Genomic DNA, 21,392 nt, shown 5'->3' on the forward strand with positions numbered 1-21,392 from the left:
TCCATGAAAATGAATCTTTCTTCAATAATGTTGTTAGAGGTGCTGCTATTCTCCCATAATTCTTAACAAACTTGCGATAATACCCTGTCAACCCAAGAAATCCTCGCAGATGCTTTATGGATGTGGGGATTTTCCATTCCTTAATGGCTTTAATTTTGCTAGGGTCTACCTTAACTCCTTCATGAGATACAATATGACCCAAATATTCCACCTCCTGGACTCCAAAGAAACATTTGGATCTTTTTGCATATAATTGTTTCTCCTCCAATAGTTGTAGCACCTTGTCAACATGTTCAACATGATCCTTCCAAGACTTGCTGTAGATTAGTATATCATCAAAAAATACTAACACAAATTTTCTAAGGAATGGTTTGAAAATTGAATTCATCAAACCTTGAAATGTTGAAGGTGCATTGGTAAGGCCAAAAGGCATGACCAAAAATTCATAATGACCCTCATGAGTTCTAAATGTCGTTTTCGGAATGTCTTCAATCTTCATTCTGATTTGATGATATCCCGAACGAAGATCCAACTTGGTGAAGTAAATTGATCCATGCAATTCATCCAGTAATTCATCAATGACAGGAATGGGGAACTTATCTTTAATAGTGAGCTTGTTGAGCTCCCTATAATCTGGACACATGCGCCATGATCCATCCTTCTTGTGCACCAATACTACTGGAGCTGAGAAAGAACTTTGACTCGGTTGAATTATACCAGCCTCTAGCATTTCTGCAACCATACGTTCAATTTCACTTTTTTGGACATATGGATATCTGTACGGCCTGATGTTTGGAGGAACACTTCCTGGAATCAGATGAATAGCATGATCATGATCACGCATAGGTGGGAGACCTTTGGGAGTCTCAAATACCTTGGAATGATTGTCCAGGACTTTTTGGAGATCTGGAGAAATAGATGATTCCAATGTGGAAACATCTAGCGAACATAATTGTGCAATTACACCTCTTTGCTCCTTTTTTAGAAGCTTTGTCATGCCATTAGAGCTGATTATCTTTCCTGGTTTCCCTGCAATACCCCTTAATTCAACTTCCTTTCCTTCCACAGAAAATTTCATGAAAAGTTCTTGAAAATTAAAAGCTATTGTACCCAAGGATTGTAGCCATTGGACTCCTAGTACAACATCAGCACCTCCCATTGGAATGGAAAGCATTGGGCTAGTCAATACATATTCTCCCATGGATAGCTTGATATTATGGCACTTTCCAGAACAATTTATTGTTCCTCCATTTGCAATCATCACTTGACACTCTGGTGCTGGATATAGGAAGCAATTCAATTCTTTTGCTACCCTACAATGAATAAAATTGTGGGTGCTTCCTGAATCAATCAACACTATTACCTTTTTCTTCTTGATTTGTCCTTCTATCTTGATGGTTTGAGGAGTGGTAATTCCCGCCAATGCATTACAAGATATGGTCGGATTTATTTGTTCTTCATCTAGGCTTTGTTCCTGGAATATATCCTCTTCTTTTGACCTTTCTTGCTCCTTTTCTTCTTCCTCTTCACAATCTATGTAGAATAATTTCTTCTCAGCACACTTATGACCTTTTGTGTATTTGCTATCACAATTGTAACAAAGCCCTTTTGCTCTTTTTTCTTCCAATTGTTGTGGTGTCAACCTTGTAGGTTGTGGAAGACTATGGGCAACAACACTTCCGTCTTTATAGTTGTGAATGGTATGCTTCCTAGTTGCCATAATTTTGCTTTCCATTTTTCTTGCTAACCTGAATGCCTTCTCTAATGAATCAGGTTCCCAAAGGCGCACATCATGTTGGATATTATCCTTTAAAGACCCTATGAACACATCAATCCTATGCTCCTCTGGAATATCTTTTACCCTTATGTTCAATTTTTGGAACTCCTCAATGTGCTCCATTATTGAACCCTTTTGTTTGAGACTTATCAATTGGCTAAAAAAAGTGTTGCTTTTTGTATCCTCATAATGTGCTATCAATTCTTCCGTAAAAATTGCCCAAGTGATAAATTGTTTACGAGAACAAAGCCATTGATACCATACAAACTGATTTGGTTCCAAATATAAAGTTGCCATACGTACCTTTTGTGTGTTTTGCACATTATTGAGATCGAAGAATTGCTCCATCTGTAATATCCATGTGGCGGGATCCTTGCCATCAAACTTCCTCATATCGATTTTTGGAACATGGTGAGTCTTCGATCCAACATTAGAGTCTATGGAATCATGATTAACATTTCTTTTGTTCTCATCATGAGTTTCCTTTAGTACTCTTTCACCCTTAGTGACTATTTCTTGTAGCAACTTATCCATCTTATCATCCATGCCATCAATTTTAGCGTCCATGCCATTCACCTTAGCTTCCATGCCATCCATCTTAGCTTCTACACCTTTCTTTAAACCATCCATCTTAGCTTCTACATCTTTCCTTAAACCATCCATTTTAGATTCTGTTGCTTTTTGTGCAAGTGACACTTGTTGCACTTGTTCTTGTAATTTTGATATATCATGTAGCATTTCTTCCTCTTCTTCATGAGTCATGCTAGAGCTTTCAGGTTCCTTACTAGGTGTTTGCATTTTCTTTCCTCAGGGCATCAGTTACCGATAATAATTCTCTACTATTCCCTTTGAATTCCTTCAAAATAAATTTTCAAACCAAGCTTAAGCAAAAATTAAAGAAAATCTACACACCTTTTTTCACTTTGTAGGAGCTCGATATTGCCTCTGATGTATCTCTGTACTTTCTGATCATCTAGTTCTGAATTTGTGACCTGTAGTAGCCCTCTGTGTCCTCTTTCCAATGCCACAAGTCTGACCCAAATTGGATTCTCCAAGGAAGAGTTATGCGAAATCTCCCACAGTGACTTGATTATAGACTAGTTCAGTAGAGTGAACTTGTACGACGTGCCACGTGTCACTGTTTCAACCTTTGACTCTGAAAAATATATAAAAGAAAACTACAGTCCATCCTCTTTCTGTACCTTCTTACGAAATTTCAATCCGATGCTCAGAAAGAAAGTTATGACGATTTTCCCCAGGTCACCTGTTTTGAGTGTAATTCAGGAGTCTGCAAAAAGACCAACTTCCTCAGATCATATCTCTAAAAATATCACGCGAAAAACTCTGAAATTCGGACCCAAGGTTCAGCGCGATTTCTTCTCAAATGGGTTTTTTTTGTAACTTCTGAAACGTCCCATAAAAAAAGTTATAGCGAAAATTACATGATGACATGTTTGGAGCAGCGAAACCCTAGAATCCAAAGCTCTGATACCAAATGTTATGAAACCAGCTCACAAAAAGATAGAAAAGAGAGATCCACGCCTTAGAATTCAGCCTCTTCGAGGGGGCAACCTCCTTTACATTACATAAATGAACAATTCTTGGATGATACAAATGACAAAACCTCCTTTCTATATATAGGAGTCTAAGGAGTCACAATATAATCCAGCCGACCTAACAATAATAATATAAAGCCACAAAAATAATAGTAAAGGGATTCTATGGGGCACAGAAATAACAATATGTGGGTAATAGGGGCACAACAATATAAATAAGGGGTATAACTACAATAGTAATGGGGTAATCACTAGTATTATAGGGACCCAACAGCAAAGGAATGAGTTCTTATGCACTTGGGAGATAGTTAGGGGGGATGAAGGGTTCTATGCATTGGAAAGTGTCCAAAATGCATGAGAAGATGGTTTGAGGGGGCAATGAGGGCTCTTGCTGAGTTTCAGATAAACTTAGCAATTCCCAAGGATGCATATGGTTATTTTTCAACCAAGGGGAGGGATAAGTATATAGGGGAGTCATATACATAGTTTTAGTAGGGGAAGGGGAAATAGATAGGGAGCTACATAGCAAAGTTAGCAGTTAATATGACAATGATGAGAAAAATCACTAAGAATGATGTCTTAGGCTATCAATGGGGGAAAATGATTGATAGAAGAAGTGTGAGCATTCCTTGAGTGAAGCAGATCTCCACCAAGGCAGATGATATGGAGAATGATAAATCTAATAGGTATTAAGCAGATCTTGACCTCTTTTAGGGAAGTTAGTGAGTGATTTGGGGGAGAGGAAGAAGGGGGAAGTTAGACATGCATTCTTGAAGTCCTCCAACTGAAAAGCTGCCTTCAACTTGTGATATGATGGATATAACACTTTAAAATATGAAATGGATCACAAGTCATGATTCTGCAACCACAAAACTACTTACCCAACCTACTTTCCTAGCATTTTCTCTTCTTTTTGGTTTGGGTGCACTTGAACTAGCATACCCAGCTTTTCATTCTTTTCTTCTTGCTGTCCTCCTATCTAAATCTACACTTCTTGCATCCAGGGGCTCAGATTAAGCTGTTGAGCACCCTTGTTTCTCTACCTATCTACAAATCTGCCAAGATTAAGCTGTTTGGACAGATGTTCATTCTCTATATTCTACAACATGAAATTGAAACCCAGGGAAGCCAAGATTAAGTTGTTTGGCCTTCCCATACTTGAAACTTGATCAAAAATGGATTACTCATCAAAACTGGAACAAATCAGTGTCATTAAAACTAGCACACCTTCATGGATACTTCTCTGGCCATCTGTATCAAATATGAAGCATTGTAGCAAGCAAAGTATGACATATTTGGCATGTAAAAATGTCGATCATGAAAGATGATTAACCTGCTGCAGCAGGAGGCTAACACATCCTCAACCCCTCCCCATGAGGTTTGAAACTATGACCTAGGGGGACTAAACACCATGAAAACCAAGTAGTCTACACCTCTCAGGTCATAATGATATACTTATTAAAAGAGAACTAACAAAATACCCAAAAATATTGACAATAAAAAACTAAATGATTCCCTTAATTTTTTTTAAATTATTATTATGTATAATCATTGAACAATATTTATTCACTATTAACTATTTGTTGATGGTGTTGGACCCACCAACATTCAGGGGATCACCCCGGTATGAAGTCCCAACTAGACCTCACACCGTTTGGTGTGGGAGTCCCATCTGGTATGATGGCCCAGTTTCCATTATCTTAAAGTTTTACCTCAACTCTTACTTTTCAGCACAGGAGAGTGGTCTGCTTTGTCTTCCGAGAAGTGAGGTTTGCGTGCCTGGTGATTGTAAGTGTCACTTGTGTTAATGTTTCTTTCACCATAGAGGGAGAGGCTGGGAGTGAGTCCCAAGTCAGTTGGGAGTAGTCCCAATTCTACTAGGAACACACAACACAATAAGACATGCACAAATTCTGATGGAACAATCCACACGGATGCGGAAGTCACAACACGCAAGGGAATATAACACATATAACACCCAGTGGATTAGTCCGCGCGAGTAAAACAGTTGTTATATAAAGTTTTATGTGAAAGGTTTGTCTGATGTCCAAAAGGGTAGTCACCATGGGCGAGATAACGTTAACATCATATACAACACATTCTCATTAACATATATGTATTACAACAAGTGAATTAGTTCAAGTGTTAAACATAGGTTAAAGCAACATGCATTACAACTGTTCAAGATTAGTCTTGCAACAGTTACAATACATGTGTGAAAATGTGTTGGCCCATTAGCAAGCTTCTTAATTAAGTGAAAGTTCCAAGACACATCGTTACACCATACCTCACTAACCCCATGTGAAGGGCATTGGAGCCACTACTTACTCCTCAAATAAAATATTACGGACTCTCAAGTCTATGTGGGAGGAGCTGAGGTGAAAAGTCCTTTATATGTACAAATGAGGGGTTATTTATTTCCAAGTGTGAAACTGACCCATGTGGTTTTTCGACTACCCTCATGACTGTTTCACTTCCATTACTTTTCAACTTTTCATGACTATTCTTACAAAAAGTGGGTCTCTTGGACTTCCACGTTACATTACATTAATTGATAGTATGGCCCACAGTAGAGATGTGGACGACATGACTCAACATGATAGTGCTGGTACATTTGTGTTGCTGTTAGTGTGCATGTCGAGCTGCAGTGCTACTGGGTGATGGATTTCCTCATGGTGTGTCACAGCTTCACCTCCACATGGCAAAGTGTGCAGAGTCTTTGATGGTAATTGGTTCACTTGATGTTGCATTCAAACCTTACTCCTTGCTTGTATGTTGGTGAGCTTGACAGGTTCGCCCGTTCGCGAAAGGTGCATGTTCATCCATTTGTCCATCCGTTCATGAACACATCTTGCATGTTTGCTCATCCATCCATCCGCAAACACATCTTTGCATGATCATCCATTCGCGATCACATCTCTTTGCATGCATCATCTGTTCGTCCATTGGTGAACCTGTCCTTCTGCATGTGCTCCCTTTATTCATCCCATCCGTCATCGCGCCATGATTGTTTGTGTACCTGTGTCTATAGTCACTCATGAAGAGACGACATCAAATCCATAAACCTCCTAGTCTACCATGATGCATGATCATTTCAGATGCAGGTGATCGGGAGAGGTGACAAGGTTTTGAGGTGGGATGGAGGCTCTGGGCACTGCTGATGAAAATTGCGCATGAGTCACTGGGTGATGAAGATGGGCAATTCGGATCGACAGTGACTATTCGTGGCATCTAGCCCAACTGGAGGAAAAAACTGTGTAGTTTTTGCGAGGAACAGTCCGGCCTGCGGGAAGGTTGGGCAGGCAAAATCTGCGCAACTTCTGAAACAAGCAGGCAGCGGGAGCTTGGCAGCAAAAATTGTACAATTCCTGAGGGGAACTAGCAATCAGCTACTGGGTCACTGGCAGAAAAAACTGTACAATTCCTGAGGGGAACTGGTAGTCAGCTACTGGGAACTTGGCAGAAAAAATTGTGCAATTCCTGGAGGGAACGGGACTCAGCTACCGGAACTTGGCAGCAAAAACTGCAAATTCCTGAGGGGAACTGTCACTCAGCTGTCGGGAGTTGCTGGCAGGAAAAACTGTGCTAAAGGTGGGAGGTTGGCTTGCTAGTCACCTCTGCGTAGTTTCTAAGCTGAGCAGATTGCTGGGCAGCAGAGGAATTTCTCACGAAAACTAAGAAATTTTCTTGGTGAGTAGCTGGTCGACTTTCGGGAGGACTGAATGGAGAAACTGCATAATTTTCCGAGGGAGATAGGGACAGGCACTTGGTGTCTATCCAGCCTATCTGCACAACTTTCTCAGTCAATGGAGTGGGCATGGTCTGCAGCCTCTATGCAAATTTTGAGGGGAGTCAGTCCTGGGGTGGCTACCAAGCCAAACTCTCTGGTTGACGAGCATGAAGGTTGATCGATTTGCTTGCGAACAACGTAGGTTGAAATGGATTGCTTGGTGCTTTTGCATTGTTCTGGGTGAGATCCACTAGATGTGGATCAAATCATTCAATTCTTGGAAAATATCCTACCTAGAATCTTTAATTCTCACAACTTCTCACTCAAAGTAGTGGATTACATGTCGTGAGGAAATAATTCCTCATTCTAACCAATTTCTTTTACATCATGTTTCGAATTTAAAAAACCTCCTAACCCTATCTTTATAACTTAATTAAATGAAATAAAATTAAGGGAACCCCCTCCCTTTAGTAAATGTGATAAGCCCTTCTAATTCTTCTTTACTTTGAAGTGATGCTCCTGCATCAGACTCTAGGGGGGGATTTTTCATGACCTCCTATTCATGTGTCTTTAATCTATTGAAGTCCTCCTAGATCCTGAACTTCATGTTGTTGATGTCCACAAGCTTGATTGCATTGTTGTTTTGTTGTTATCCTCGACCTTATAGGATCCCATACTTTACTTTGTTGTTGCCCAATTTTCTTGCTTACACGACTCTTTCCAGCTATTTGAAGTTTGCCTCTAATATTTTTCTTTATTTCTTGATAATCCCAATTGGAAATCTTCATCAAATGCTTCCATAACTTTTTTGTTTCATAGCCCAATTCAGCCTTTCGTTGATATATCTATTGTTGCTTTTTTTTGTCTCAATTTGAGAAAAATATTGAGTTTTGAAGCCATACTCTCTGCCTCAAATTTTTGCACTGCAATTCTTACTTCATGATATTTGTCTTCATGTCATTTTCTCAAATGCAATCCTCTCTTTGAATTTCTTACTTTTTTCTTGTGTATCATTGTTGTTTCCATTTTATTATTACAAGTCATTAGAGAAATATTGAGGTAAAAATGCGCCTCAAAACAAAAATTGTACAACCAAAATAAACTTTATAGTAATCAATACGATTCAAGATGATGATGTCAACCACAAGCCCGGATGATTCACCATTTTGGAGTAAAAAGGTAAAAAATTAAAAATTAAAAATTGCTTTTTCAATTTGTATTTTCAACTTATCTCCCCACTTTTTTACTCAAACTTCAAGTGGGAGAACTCATTGTATGTGAAATTATATTCTACATCCAAGAAGTACCCATGTTGCATACTTTCGATGTATGCAACTATTGTAGCGGCTACAACCACCCTCCAAAATTTTTCCTTAGCCTCGTTTTGGAGCCTCCCTTCCAACCTTCACAGTAGATTGCCTTGCTTCATCAAGTTCACAAGCTTCAGTGTCTTTCTTGCACAACGACATCCTATCGACCACAACTTGATCCATTCCCCTCACAGGATGTTCACCCGGAATTGGTCCAACTGCAGGCTGAGCAGCTTCCCCTTGAAAATTGCGCATTTCTGGAGGGCAACCATCCTTCCCTCCAGAAATTGCGCAATCCTCTCGGGTAACCTGCTGGGCTCCAGGATTGTGCAATCCTGCCTGCCAACACCCCCAGCAGGATTTGCGCAAATTTCCCCAGCAAGGTTGCTCAGCCTAGAATTTTTGCAAATTTAAGTAGTAGTCAACTGCTCTGCCCAGAAATTGCACAAATCTCCTAGGCAGCCAACCCAGCTCCTAGCCAGAAATGCGCATGTTTCTCCAACAGTCGAGAAATCTCTTGCATGTGTAGCTAAGTTGACCCTTATGACCGCAACCTCAATCATGCACTGAGCCGCCGCCTGCTTCGCATCTTCCACTGTTTGCTCAGTCACTGCTCATGTGCTATCAGGCTGAAGCTTTTTTTGCGTGACTTTTAGAGTTGTAAGCTTGCCTTCAGTATTTCCTGTGACTCCGTAAGCTTCCTCCAACTAGGGCTTTAGTCTCGCCTTTAGCACTGCTTCCTTGTGCAATGTTGCATCCACATGTTCCTTCAGCTAAATGGCCTCCTGCAGCTTGGCTAGTCTCTGTGTCAGCGCGATGGTTCGCATTGTGCCCTTAACCTCATCATAGCTTTATTGTAGCTTGCACATTTCCGTCTCTAGCCTTGGTATATTGGGGTCCTCTTGCAAGCTTGTCAGGACCTCAAATGATTTCTCAAACGACTGTGTGTAGTCTACTACTACACTATCCACCACTGCTACTACTTTTGTGATAGCGGTTTCTCATTATTCCTTTACTTCTAACAGTTTTGAAGGATGGGCCCTCAACTGTAGCTCTGTAATTTGCAGGTTCAACTCCAACTGAACCTGCGCCATCTCGGTCTGAGTGTCACACACCCCCGTGGCCAACTTGTCGATGCATACCTCGACTAACTCCACCTCCGGGATGGCCAGTTCTGGGACCATTCGACACACCTCCTCAACAACCTGCATATTCCTCTTGCTCTGATTGGTCGCCTCGATCTCAATGGCAATGCCAAAATTTCTCTGTAGGGCCATCTTCTCGTTATTGATCTATTGTTCGTTGATTATCTGGAGGACACAGTGCTCACGAGCCCTCAGCTCTACAATTACTACATCCTGCAAGAGGTAGAGTGCTTCGCGCGGAAGCACTGCCAAGTTTGACCCAGCTCCCTTTAGGCCACTGACAGTGGGCCTGTCAGCCTCATTTTTAGTAGTCAGTGCTCCCTCTGGCAGCACTATCACACTAGAAGCCTTCATGCGCAGCATATCGGTAGCCTCTGAAGTGCTGATAGCTAAGATGGTAGACACCGTGCCAGCTTGCGACGCGCAGGTCTGCAACTCCTACAACCCAGTCTGGATGGCCCTAGGATGATCTGTTGTTATTGTTCAAATTGTTGTAGGGCCTCCGCAGTGACATCCCTAGTTGTGTCACCAATATCATGTAGGTCACCCTTTATCAGTGTGATAGGGTCCAGCGAGGTTTTGGTCACCTTGACTTCTTCCTGGACCCTCCCTTATATGCCTCTCGTGGGCATTTAATGCAGGCAGACGTCTCTTGAGGGTCCGCGCCGTGCTGTTCTGTTTCTTCCTCTTCTATCTCAGATGAAGGAAACCTCACGCCTTGTCAAAGCCATGCTCTATTCCACCTGTCTGATTTCTTACCTGCTTTCTTGCCTGCTCCGCCTGGGCCTTATCAGTGGCCTCCTTTTTCCTCTTCTTGACCAGCTGCTCCATCTTCAGCTTGGCCTACTCCTTCTTTTTCTGTGCAGCAGACTTTCTTCCACCCACCGCCAAGTCTATGCTAGTGCGCCACTTCGCTGGCCATTAATCAAGCACCGCATCAATGGCATCATTTGTGGCCAGATATGGAAAGTTGTACCACTTCTGCGTAGGGTCCTTCCATGCCCTGATGGATACTCGATGGAAGTCCACTTTATATTCGACGTAGCCTTACAAATTGGTGTACATCGTAGGTGACAATCATGGCTTGCAATTGATGGCCATCCTGATGTTCATCTCCCTCATGATCTAGAAGATATTGTTATCCCAAACTTGCTACGCATCCTTGGTCGCCCACAACGAAGCATGCTTCGTTGCTTCAAGGAGGTCTGGCATGGCCAAAGGGAACTAGTTGTCCTAGGGTAGCTCCCATGCTACCAGCAAAATCAACAGCAAGAGCCACGCGTAGTGGAACGTCTTGCTGAGCTCTTGTGCTTCGCAGAAGTTTGCCAAGAACTCTCCCCGAAGGTATTCCAACTAGTTGAATTGGACTCCTTCTGCGCATTGTTGTGTGAGCATGACGACAAGCACCAGCACCTCATCGGCGCAACACTTCCTCATTACTTTCCCAGCAAGGATCTGCACGGCTACCTTCACAGTAGGGTCACAGATGTTGGAGATAGCTTACCCACGCAGCTTCTTCACCAACTTGAATTTTTGCTTCATTGACTCTGCAAGAGCCTACTCACCACCCTTTCCGCCAAAGATCATCACTGGATTCTCATCTGTATATGGTAGGCGCGTGATTCGGTGAATCAACCTATTTATGATGGGTATCAGCTCCTCCAGCCACAGAAACCCATCATGCACCAAGCACAGCAGCTGCTTGATGACCAAAACTGTCACTGGGGTGCGTTATAGTGTGACACCCAGAGCAGGTTGAGCAATCCTTCCTTCTCTACTCCCTTGAGCCACCTCTTCGGCTCCAAGGCAGTCATTCCCATATCCGTATCTATGATTTGGTGCATCAGTTGCTCGGTCGACAGGTGTGGGAACTTCTCGTGGTCCGCCAAGTCGCAGTCTTCAAGCTTTAGCAACAGCATTTGGGCCAAGCGTGGACCATCAAAAGCAATTTCGTGCAGCAGCAAAGGGGTTTATAGGGGAGTCTTACTCTCGTCGATGTCCTTTGGTACCTTGGACTTAGGCTTGCGTAGAGGGACATACTCCGGCAGCCGAGTAATAGGGTCTGCACCCTGGGCTTCAACCTCCTCCACTTCAGCTCCCACATCCTCATCATCCATTGGGATGTCTTTGATATCTTCCTCCTCTGGTTTTATGTTTATAGCCTTTCCTTTCTCCTGTGCAGTGGGCTTTGGTGGGTTTCTCCTTGGCGATGCACGCACCGGTATGGCAGGCTGCTTGCCCTTCTTGTCCTTCATAGTCTCCTTAGTTGGGGTTGGCTTTGGTCTTAGCATCCTCGGCGATTTAGGGACCTCTGCCAATACTTCGACCACTTCCGGAGCAGCTACTTCTACCTCTCTTTCCATTTCCTGTGTTGGCTCCTCTACTAATTTTTCGGTATTTATAATTTATGGGGGTGCAGACATGATTTTATGCAAGAATTCCTGTGTTTCCGTTGGAAAAGTCTCAAATACCTTAGTAGCTATCAAAAGCTCATATTGCTCGTGATTCATATGCGCCTGAGAACTCAACAAATCAATTCTCAAAATGCCAAGTGTTTCTTATTAAACAGTCACTTGTAATTTATAGGGCATTTTGAATTCAAATCCGACCGTTCCCCCCAAATTTGGTTCATTAATGCCGGATTGGCAGCAGATTTTCAAGGATCTCAACCATAAATTTCGTCTTAAATGTTGGTCGCCCACTCCATTTGGCCTTACTTCTGCCGTCAAATCATGAATAGTGACTTTAACGGTCACTTTCCAGCCAACCTGCACGATTTCTCCCTGGGTAGCGCAACTCCCTCCACGCTTCCGCAAACCTTGTGACACTTCCTTGCTTTGCACCATCTGCCAATAATGCAGCTCCCCAACCTTGTAAGTGTATTTTATAGTCCCGCACCTCCTTTCATCTTCCTAGAGCGCTAAGACTGTGCTACCTTCATTTAGTCACATGGCCGGACCGCCGGTGTATGGCTTCAAGCGACTGCCATTCACCTTTCCTAGGAAGGGTTCTCCATTCAATTTGACCAGTTGTACCGCTCCTCCATCGGTAATTTCCTTAATGACATAGGGCCCTAACTAGTGCATTCTGAATTTCCCTGGAAATTTATCAAACTTACTATCATATAACAAAACCAGGTCATTTACCTTAAAGGTGCGCAGCTTAATATGTTGATCATGTCATGCATTTTCGCATTGCATTTGGACCTGCTAGTGAAATCCAACTAAAAATATATCTTCCTCAAGCTCATCCAGTTGTGCGAGCCTCTCCTCCATGGCTCCGCAATCCGTCATACTTGTGAGCGCTTCTATGCACAGACTAGGCACAATATATTCCATAGGCATTACCGCTTCAACACCATAGACAAGCCTAAAGGGGGTTTGTCTAGTCAACTTCTTGCATGTCATTCGATAAGCCCATAGTACTGTAGGTATGCATAGGTCCCAATCACTTCGTTGAGCATTGCAAACCTTGGTCAGCGCGTTTTTGAGCACCTTGTTGAACGCCTCCACCATCTCGTTAGCCTGCGGGTGATAAGGTGTGCTTTTCTGGTGGTATACCTAAAATTCTTTTGTCAGCATGCTGATCGTCTCATTCAGGAAGTGTATACTGCGATCACTCATCAAGATCTTCAGACATCCAAATCACATCAATACATGCTCAAAGAGGAACTTTGCAGTGGTCACGCCTGTGTAATCCTTCATAGGTTGTGTCTCTACCCAACGAGTCAAATACTCCGTCGCGGTGATAATGTACCTTGCTCCTGTCTTTTCTTGAGGCTGAATGGGTCCCACAAAATATATCACTCATTTCTTAAAGGGTTGCAACGTCATTTGTGGATTCAAAGGCATCTCATCCCTCCGCAATGGCCTACCAGTCCTTTGACACACATCGCACGCCTTGCAATACACTTTTGAGTCTTGATGGAGGGTTGGCCACCACAACCCTACGCATAGAATCTTCTGCATGGTTTCTCTTCCTGTATAATGTCCTCCCGCGGTGCCCCCATGAGCGTCCACAAGGATGTTGCTTCTTTTGAACTCAAGTACATACCATCGCAATATCTCATTAGTCCCCATCTTGTACAGATGCCCAGCAATGACAGAAAAATCTGTCGCGCGCACCATTAATTCATTCTTCTGCTGGATAGTGTATACTTTTGGTGTAGCACCTGTAGTTAGGAAATGTATTATATCCTCAAAATGAACATCCATGATGCGCACTGCAAATAGTTGCGTGTCAGGAAATCCCTCCTCCAAATTAGTGGGCTCTTCCCTTGTTTCAATGCGCAACAGATGATCTGGTCCCCTGTTCATTCGTTCAGGCTTTACAATAACTTCAAAATCATATTCCTAGAACAATAAGAGCCACCTGTAGATTCTCCCCCGCAACACAGGCTTATTGACCAGGTATTTCAGTGCGGAGTGACCTGTATACATTTTAAAATGGTCTCCCAGCAAGTAGTGCCTAAACTTCTGGAGCGCATACACCATAGCTAAGCCTTTGCGCTCGATGGTGGAATAGTTCTTCTCCGCTTTGGATAATCTTCGGCTTGAGAATATGATAGGATGGTCCAAGCCTTCTCCACTAACCTATGTCAGTACTTCTTCCAGCGCTATACATGATGCAACGACATGTACATGAAACTCTTTCTTCCAATCCGGGAAGACTAGAATCGGCGTGATGACCATCTTTTCTTTTAATATATCCAAGGTCTTCTTACAGTCATCGTTCCAGCAAAATGTGACATCCTTCTTCAACAATTTCTCCATAGGCGCAGTGATCTGGGCATACCCTTTGATAAACTTCCTGTAATATCCCGTATGTCCCAGGGTAGCGCGCAGCTGCTTCACACTCCTCGGCACTTCCAAGTTTAATATCACTGCTATCTTTGCAGGATCTACCATCAGTCCCTGTCTGCAAACCATATGACCCAACAGGTTCCCAAAAGGAACATAAAACAGACACTTCTTTAGATTGAGCACAATCTGGTATCTTCGACAGGTATCCAGCATCAGGCGCAAGCTTGCTACATGGCGTTTAACCAACCCAAACATGGTCCAGTCATCAAAATATACCTCCAGGAACTTATGAATAAATTCCTTGAACGCAGCCACAACTATGTGCGAGAAGATCGAAGGTGCATTCTTCAATCCAAACGGCATTACGGTGTACTAAAAGCAACCCCACTCAGTCGCGAAGGTTTTTTTGCTCCTATCCTCCAGTGCAACTTTGATCTAGTGGTACCCAGAGAACCCATCAGTGAAGGAATATGCTTCCTGGACACCTACATTGCCCAACACTTCATCAGTGAATGGAGTCAAAAAAGGATCATGTACGCAAGTGTCATTCAGCTTTTTGAGATCCACGCATATCCTTATTTCATCCTTCTACTTATTTTCTTGTCCCACCATTGGGTTTACCGAGTCAGATTCTTCCACAGGCTCAATGATGCTTGTCACAAGCATCTTATCTAGTTCTAAGCAGACCTTATTCATATTCGGATTGAGATGGTAAGGCCTTTGCTTAATTGGCTTCGCGTCAAGCTTTAATGTAATCTTCATCATACCTAGGTCCCTGATTATCCCCTTCAGATCCGTAAACTTGGTAGGGAATAAATCTTGGTATTCACAGAGCAATTAAGCGACCTTATCCATTGTCGCTTCGTCCCAGTAGTCTCCCATTTTCATGGATTTGGGTTCTGCCTCCATACTGATGTTTACTTGTCTCTTTCTCAATGGCGCGGTTATATCAGGGTTATCAATCTACGGTCCTTTAACCTCGCGGTGACCTTATGTTTCTGAAATTCTAATCTTGCGCGGATCCTCATCTTCTTCTTCAGTGGTCAAATTATAGCATTCTAGCGAGTGACTTAGCTGAGTAGCACACTCAGGCTGAGTTAGGTCCAAAGGATCATGTGGTATCTGAAAGATAGCTACTTTCACTTCTTGTAGCACCTCATCAATACAGTCAAACCCGTCTTCAAAACTAAATTTCATTACAAAGCCCTCGTGCATAATATCCCATTCACCTGTACCATGGTGGAGCTCTATTTCTACCTACTAATTCATTGGGACAACATCCAGGGTATGACTGAACAAGTGCACCCATTCAGGGTGGGGCTTTTCTCCATAAGCTTGGGCCCATTTGGCCAAATGCACGTGTGAATCATCCTGCCCATCATACTTGTCTGTCATTCACATCGTAGGCTTCTAGAATCATATTCTCATCATCCTCCTACATTCGCACCAATCATCAAAGTTTCCCTTATGCGTACCCCACCACCTTGCAAGTGTAGCGCGCAGTGCCCAGTCCAACGCCTGGAAGTGTTGCTTTTCTGGTACCTCTCTTTCAAATGCATCCAAAAAGATATCTACCTCATTCAAACCATCATAAGTAGGCAGATTTCTTACCTCTGAGGACACACAGTGCAGTGATTAGGTCATCATGTTGCAATTTAGCGTAGTCACTTCATGTAACCGATTCTGCCAGCGTTCTAACTCTTCATTGGAGTCCAAAGTGCAGGAACTCTCACAATCCCAGGTAATCCACCCATCCACGGTGGGATTCACCCAATCTTGATCTCACACCATTATCTTATAAATATAGTCCAAATCGTCATCACTCTTGTAATTGCGGACTAGTTTAGTATAGCGCGATCCCTCAGTAGGGTCTAGGGGTACTATTACTTGTAGCGATTTATTCTCAAATATCATCTTCCACTTATTTATATTGATTACCCCATTCATATCAGTAGCCTAGTCAATTCCAAGGAGTGCAGGATAGGGATTGTTATCATCCACTATCTCTATTACTTCAAAGTCAGCCACAGCGCTCGCACCTTCAATATCCACAGTCACCCCTTGCAGTCGCCCCATAGGGATGATCTTCTGTTGATTGGCCATCCTTAGCTGAATTGGAGACCGCTGCAGCATGGGTCTCCCCATTCATTCCCAGGTCTACTTTGGTAGGATGTTCGCATTTGACCCCAGGTCCAAAATAGCCTGGTCCATTTCATACTCTCCTATCTGCATGGTCAGTCTCATCTCTTGTCCCATTCTTGTTTTATGCTTGCCAATATTTCATACTACGTGTAGCTCACCCTACGTGGTTCTAGCGCATCTATCGATGAGCTCTTGTAGCCCTTTCACAGGCTTACTATCACACAGTAACTTCATATAGGTATCCAAGAAAGTTGTGAGCATAGAGGGGTCCATCTCCTGCTCAGGCTTATCCTTGCTTCCTAAGGTGGAGGCCTCAGCAAAGCTCTTCTTAGCTTCCATGAAGGTTTCATGTCCGTGCGCCAAATTGAACTCAGCCTCCTTCGTCGGAGCTTTGCAAACCCATGTACCGTCTTCTAGTTGTTTCCTCTTGTCATCTCCTGTCGTGATTCCACTTCTTAGCATTATATTTACATTTGGATCCTCTTCGCGCAGCTCACACCTCATCATCTGCAAATTCTACAGAGGTGGTAGCGCCCCTTTGTCACGTATCCTAGCTATCATCGTAGGACAGTCTTACGTTTCATGATCAAATAGCATGCAATACTTGCACGATAGACGTGTTGGGTTAGTGCAATCGCAGGCATACTGTCCTAGTCCTCTGCAATTGTAGCAGATCAACTATCCTGGACCTTTTATAGGTCCTCTTCCGCCTCGGCATCGTCCACACCCCTTACGCCCTGTCCGCGCCATCCCTGCGCTTTGGTCAGGGGGCCGCGTTTCTTCCTGAACCTTATAGGTGGGAGTTCTATCCATCATCAACTCATAACTCCTGCAATTACACTCATCATGCCCTACCGACCTACAGAAGTTGCAGAACAATTGTTGCGGTGCCTATACAAACTTCTGTAACAGGTGACAATTATCTATGGCATGTTTTCCTACTACCTGGCATATAGTGCACCACAATGCAGGCCCCGTGCTTGGTCCTGCTTGAGCTTGCGGCCTCAAAGGCATCAGTCCTCCTCCTGTAAGGTAGTTCGCAAAGACCGAACAATGGTCTTTGTCATGCCCCTGACTCTTGCATTTCAGACACCATACCTCTCCACACACCTCTGGTCGAATTACCTTGTCCTGCTTCAAGATTTGCATCTCCAGGAAAATATTTTTCAACTGCGCATGGATCTGCTGAACCCCTAGATTTGGATCTTGCATCAGTGTTTCATGCAGCCTCATTGTGATCTCCAAGGCCTCTGCCTGAGTTGTTATCTTCTGCTGCGACAATGCAGCCCTTAAGTGTGGCAGGAGCGAAGCAACAAACCATTCACAATGTTTTGTCTGTTAGGTTTATGTTAGCTTCGCGGATTGTACACTTCAACCTTTGATCGAGTTCCCAAGGTGTCTCACCTTGTTTCTTCGCGATTTCTTTGAACCCAACAATAGATTGTGCTTCATAGTTAGGCCTATTGAATTCTCTATTCAGTGTTGTTTGGATGTCTGCCACTCCAACGTTCAGGTTATCATTAGCGCACTTGATATACAAGGTTAGCATGCGATCCATCAAAGCACTAACCAATGTTGCCTTCTTCATGTTATCATCTGTAACACCCTAAGCTTCCCATACAACTTTCACAACAAACCAGAATTGGTCTGGGTCCTCATTCTCCAGGCCTTTAAACAAAGGCAACTTCACTGGATTTGCCATACTAAACTACGGTGGAGGCAGAGGTGGTACGAGTGAAGTTGGTGGCGATGGTGGTGAAGTCGGAGGTGGTGTGGGTGGAGGTGGTATTCGCAGGAATCCTTGTCTTATTAACTGAATAGCACTTTTTGGAGAAACCTTCGCTATCCCTTCTTCATCACGTCGCAGAGGTGAAACCAATGGACTATACTCTGGACCCTTTTTTCCTTCGTTCCTGTAAGTTTTCCTCTTCGCGTAGTTCCAAACATCAAGGTAGCTGCTGTAGAAATTTTGAATAATATGACACATATTCACAGAGATTATCCTGATTATACACTTATAAACGGAACATGCATAATACATAACCTCCTCTACGTTGATCATCAATTTACAGAAGCAGAAACATTCACAGGCGTACATAGAAGCATCAATCACACATATCAACACAGTATTTTCCCGAGGAAAGCATCTCGCTAAAAACCCCAACTATCTGTATATTATAGTGATTGAATCATGTAACAATACATAGTACAATACTCCTCACAAGTACTCAGTACTATCTCCACATGCTACACACAATACAGCTCAGATCTGATCTCCAAATCTCCCCCGCTGCTTACCTGCCTCCACAGCTCAATACCTGCTCAAGAATGAATCAGAATGGTTTACCAAACTCGTATTTAACCTCCAAAGAATCACTCGCACTGGGAAAGACGTGAGCAAAGGCTATAATACTTGGTATTGGCCAATTCATTGGCATACTCAATCCCTTTGATTGTGCAAATCATCATGCACAACTATAGTCACAACTAATAGCAATCTAATCCTCTAACACTTGTCCCTGCTGAACTGAACATGCACTGACATGCAACTGAGTTAACTGATGTATTCTATAGTTGCGTTATGAGTTAATAATTAGTTTAACAACTCATCATTAGTCTATTTGCAGTTAGACTAATTACAACTAGTTTAACCAAGTAAAACTGAACACAACTCCATCAACTCTACAATCAACTCCACCAAACTCAATTGATTGAGTTCTAACTGAAGTCATGCATGCAACAACTCAACTGACCCACAAAGAAAGAGTACTTCCTTCTGATAGCTGCATGTGCCACATCTGTAGCTCAAACTGAAGTGCTCCAAGAGAATAAGATCAAGTTTATAGTCCAAATATTATTATGAGACAATAATATTTGACTTTTCTATTTTGGACAGCCAGTCTAAAAATAGACTTTGATCACGCCTACTGTGATCACTCCTGCTGTGATCATCCCTGCTATGGTCACTCCTGCTGTGATCATCCCTACTGGGATCCAAAAATAGAACTTGCGCCATAATTTGCCTGCGGGCCCACTTAGTGAAAGTGACTCCTTTCCACTAAGCTCCATCATCTTGTTGCATTCTCAACAAGCATTTCTTGTTGCACACTTTTCAACAGCCGCATAACCTGTTTTTCGCACAATAGTATTTTAATCTAGGTATTCAAAGATTTCAAGTACTTACCTTGCGGTCCTTTGAAAAAACGTCGCTCCACCTCATTGTAGTTGACTGAGGTGTCGACTGCGAATTCAGTCACAAATCCTCCTATGATGCGATTGAGCCAGTGATCGACAACGCGGTGTAGGTTTTAACCCCGTACAGAAATTACGTACATACGAATTCTAAAACACAGAAAATAAACAATGCGAGAGCATAACACATAAAACACATATACATAGAGAATTTCCCCTGGATTCCAAAACCGGGACTACCAGCTTGATTTTTCATTATATTACTTTCAATGTTACAATACATATTTATACATGCCGAAGCATCCAATACTATGGACCGAAAAACCATCGCGTCCAAAACCATGTGCAAAAATCATGCACAAAACCATAGGTGGGTCTGCCTAGCCTAACATAGGGTCCAAAACCAAAAAAATTTGGGGCACTGCCCCGGACCCCATAGAGTGGGGTTACGGGTACCCCTCAAACCCCCTATGACCCCCCCTCTAACGCCCCGGTTAACTACGTGGGCTAGTTGCGGAAAGAATATAACACAACCCAACATTCTCCCACTTGTTGTTTTCTTTCCATAGGGGGCCACAAGAGAGCTTAGTCATTTATCCAGCCCTGCAACGCCCATTTTTTCTCTACACCAAAATAGTTTCTCAGAGCTCACAGATTTTGTCAATGCATTTGTAGTATTCTTCAAAGTGTCCACCTTTACTAGCAACACCTTTTTGTCTTCTATCATATCCCTCACAAAGTGATACTGAACATCAATGTGCTTTGTCTTTGAATGATTTGCAAGGTTCTTTGCCAAGAAAATTGCACTTTGGCTGTCACAGTCTATCCTTATAGCTTCCTGTACTAACCCCATACTTGAACACAATCTCTGCAACCAAACTGCTTCCTTGCTTGCATGAGTGGCTACCATGTATTCAACCTCTGCAGTTGATAGTGCCACTACAAATTGTTTCTTACTCATCCAACTGACTGCACCTCCAAATAGCTTAAACACATAACCACTTGTAGATCTTCTCTGATCCATATCTCCAGCCCAGTCTGCATCAACAAAGCCATGAATATCCAACACTCTGTCCAATCTTGGTCTTCCTTGGTAGCACAAACCATAATCACTAATGCCACGCAAATACATGAAAACCCGCTTCACTGCTGTCTAATGCTCCTTCCCTGGTTTTGACATAAACCTGCTCAATACTCCCACTGCATGTGCAATGTCTGGTCTAGTACAGACCATTGCATACATCAGTCTACCGACTACACTTACATATGGAACACGGGACATGTCCCCTTCCTCTTCTTGTGTCTTGGGACACTGTTCAGCAAATAACCTCATACCTACAGGAATAGGAACCTCCACCGATTTACTATCCTACATATTAAACCTCTGCAATATTGTCTCAACATACTTCCTCTGGTTTAACCAAAGCTTCATCTTTGTACGATCTCTTTTAATTTACATGCCCAAAATATAGTTTGCAACACCAAGATCTTTCATGTCAAATTTGGAGGACAAATGGGTCTTCAAATCCTGGATAATTTCTTTGTCATTTCCAACCAGCAACATATCATCCACATACAAGACCAGATAAATAAAATGGTCACCAATTAATTTAAAATACACACAATGATCTGCTTTGCTTCTAGTGAAGCCAAGTCCCTGTATAAATGTATCAAATTTCTGATACCACATCCCCTGTGATTGTTTTAACCCATACAGAGACTTATTTAACTTGCATAC

Source organism: Pinus tabuliformis, chromosome 6 (assembly GCF_031772625.1).
Source record: "Pinus tabuliformis cultivar Carrire ecotype Pingquan chromosome 6, CPIR1, whole genome shotgun sequence".
Classification (NCBI taxonomy): Eukaryota; Viridiplantae; Streptophyta; class Pinopsida; order Pinales; family Pinaceae; genus Pinus; species Pinus tabuliformis.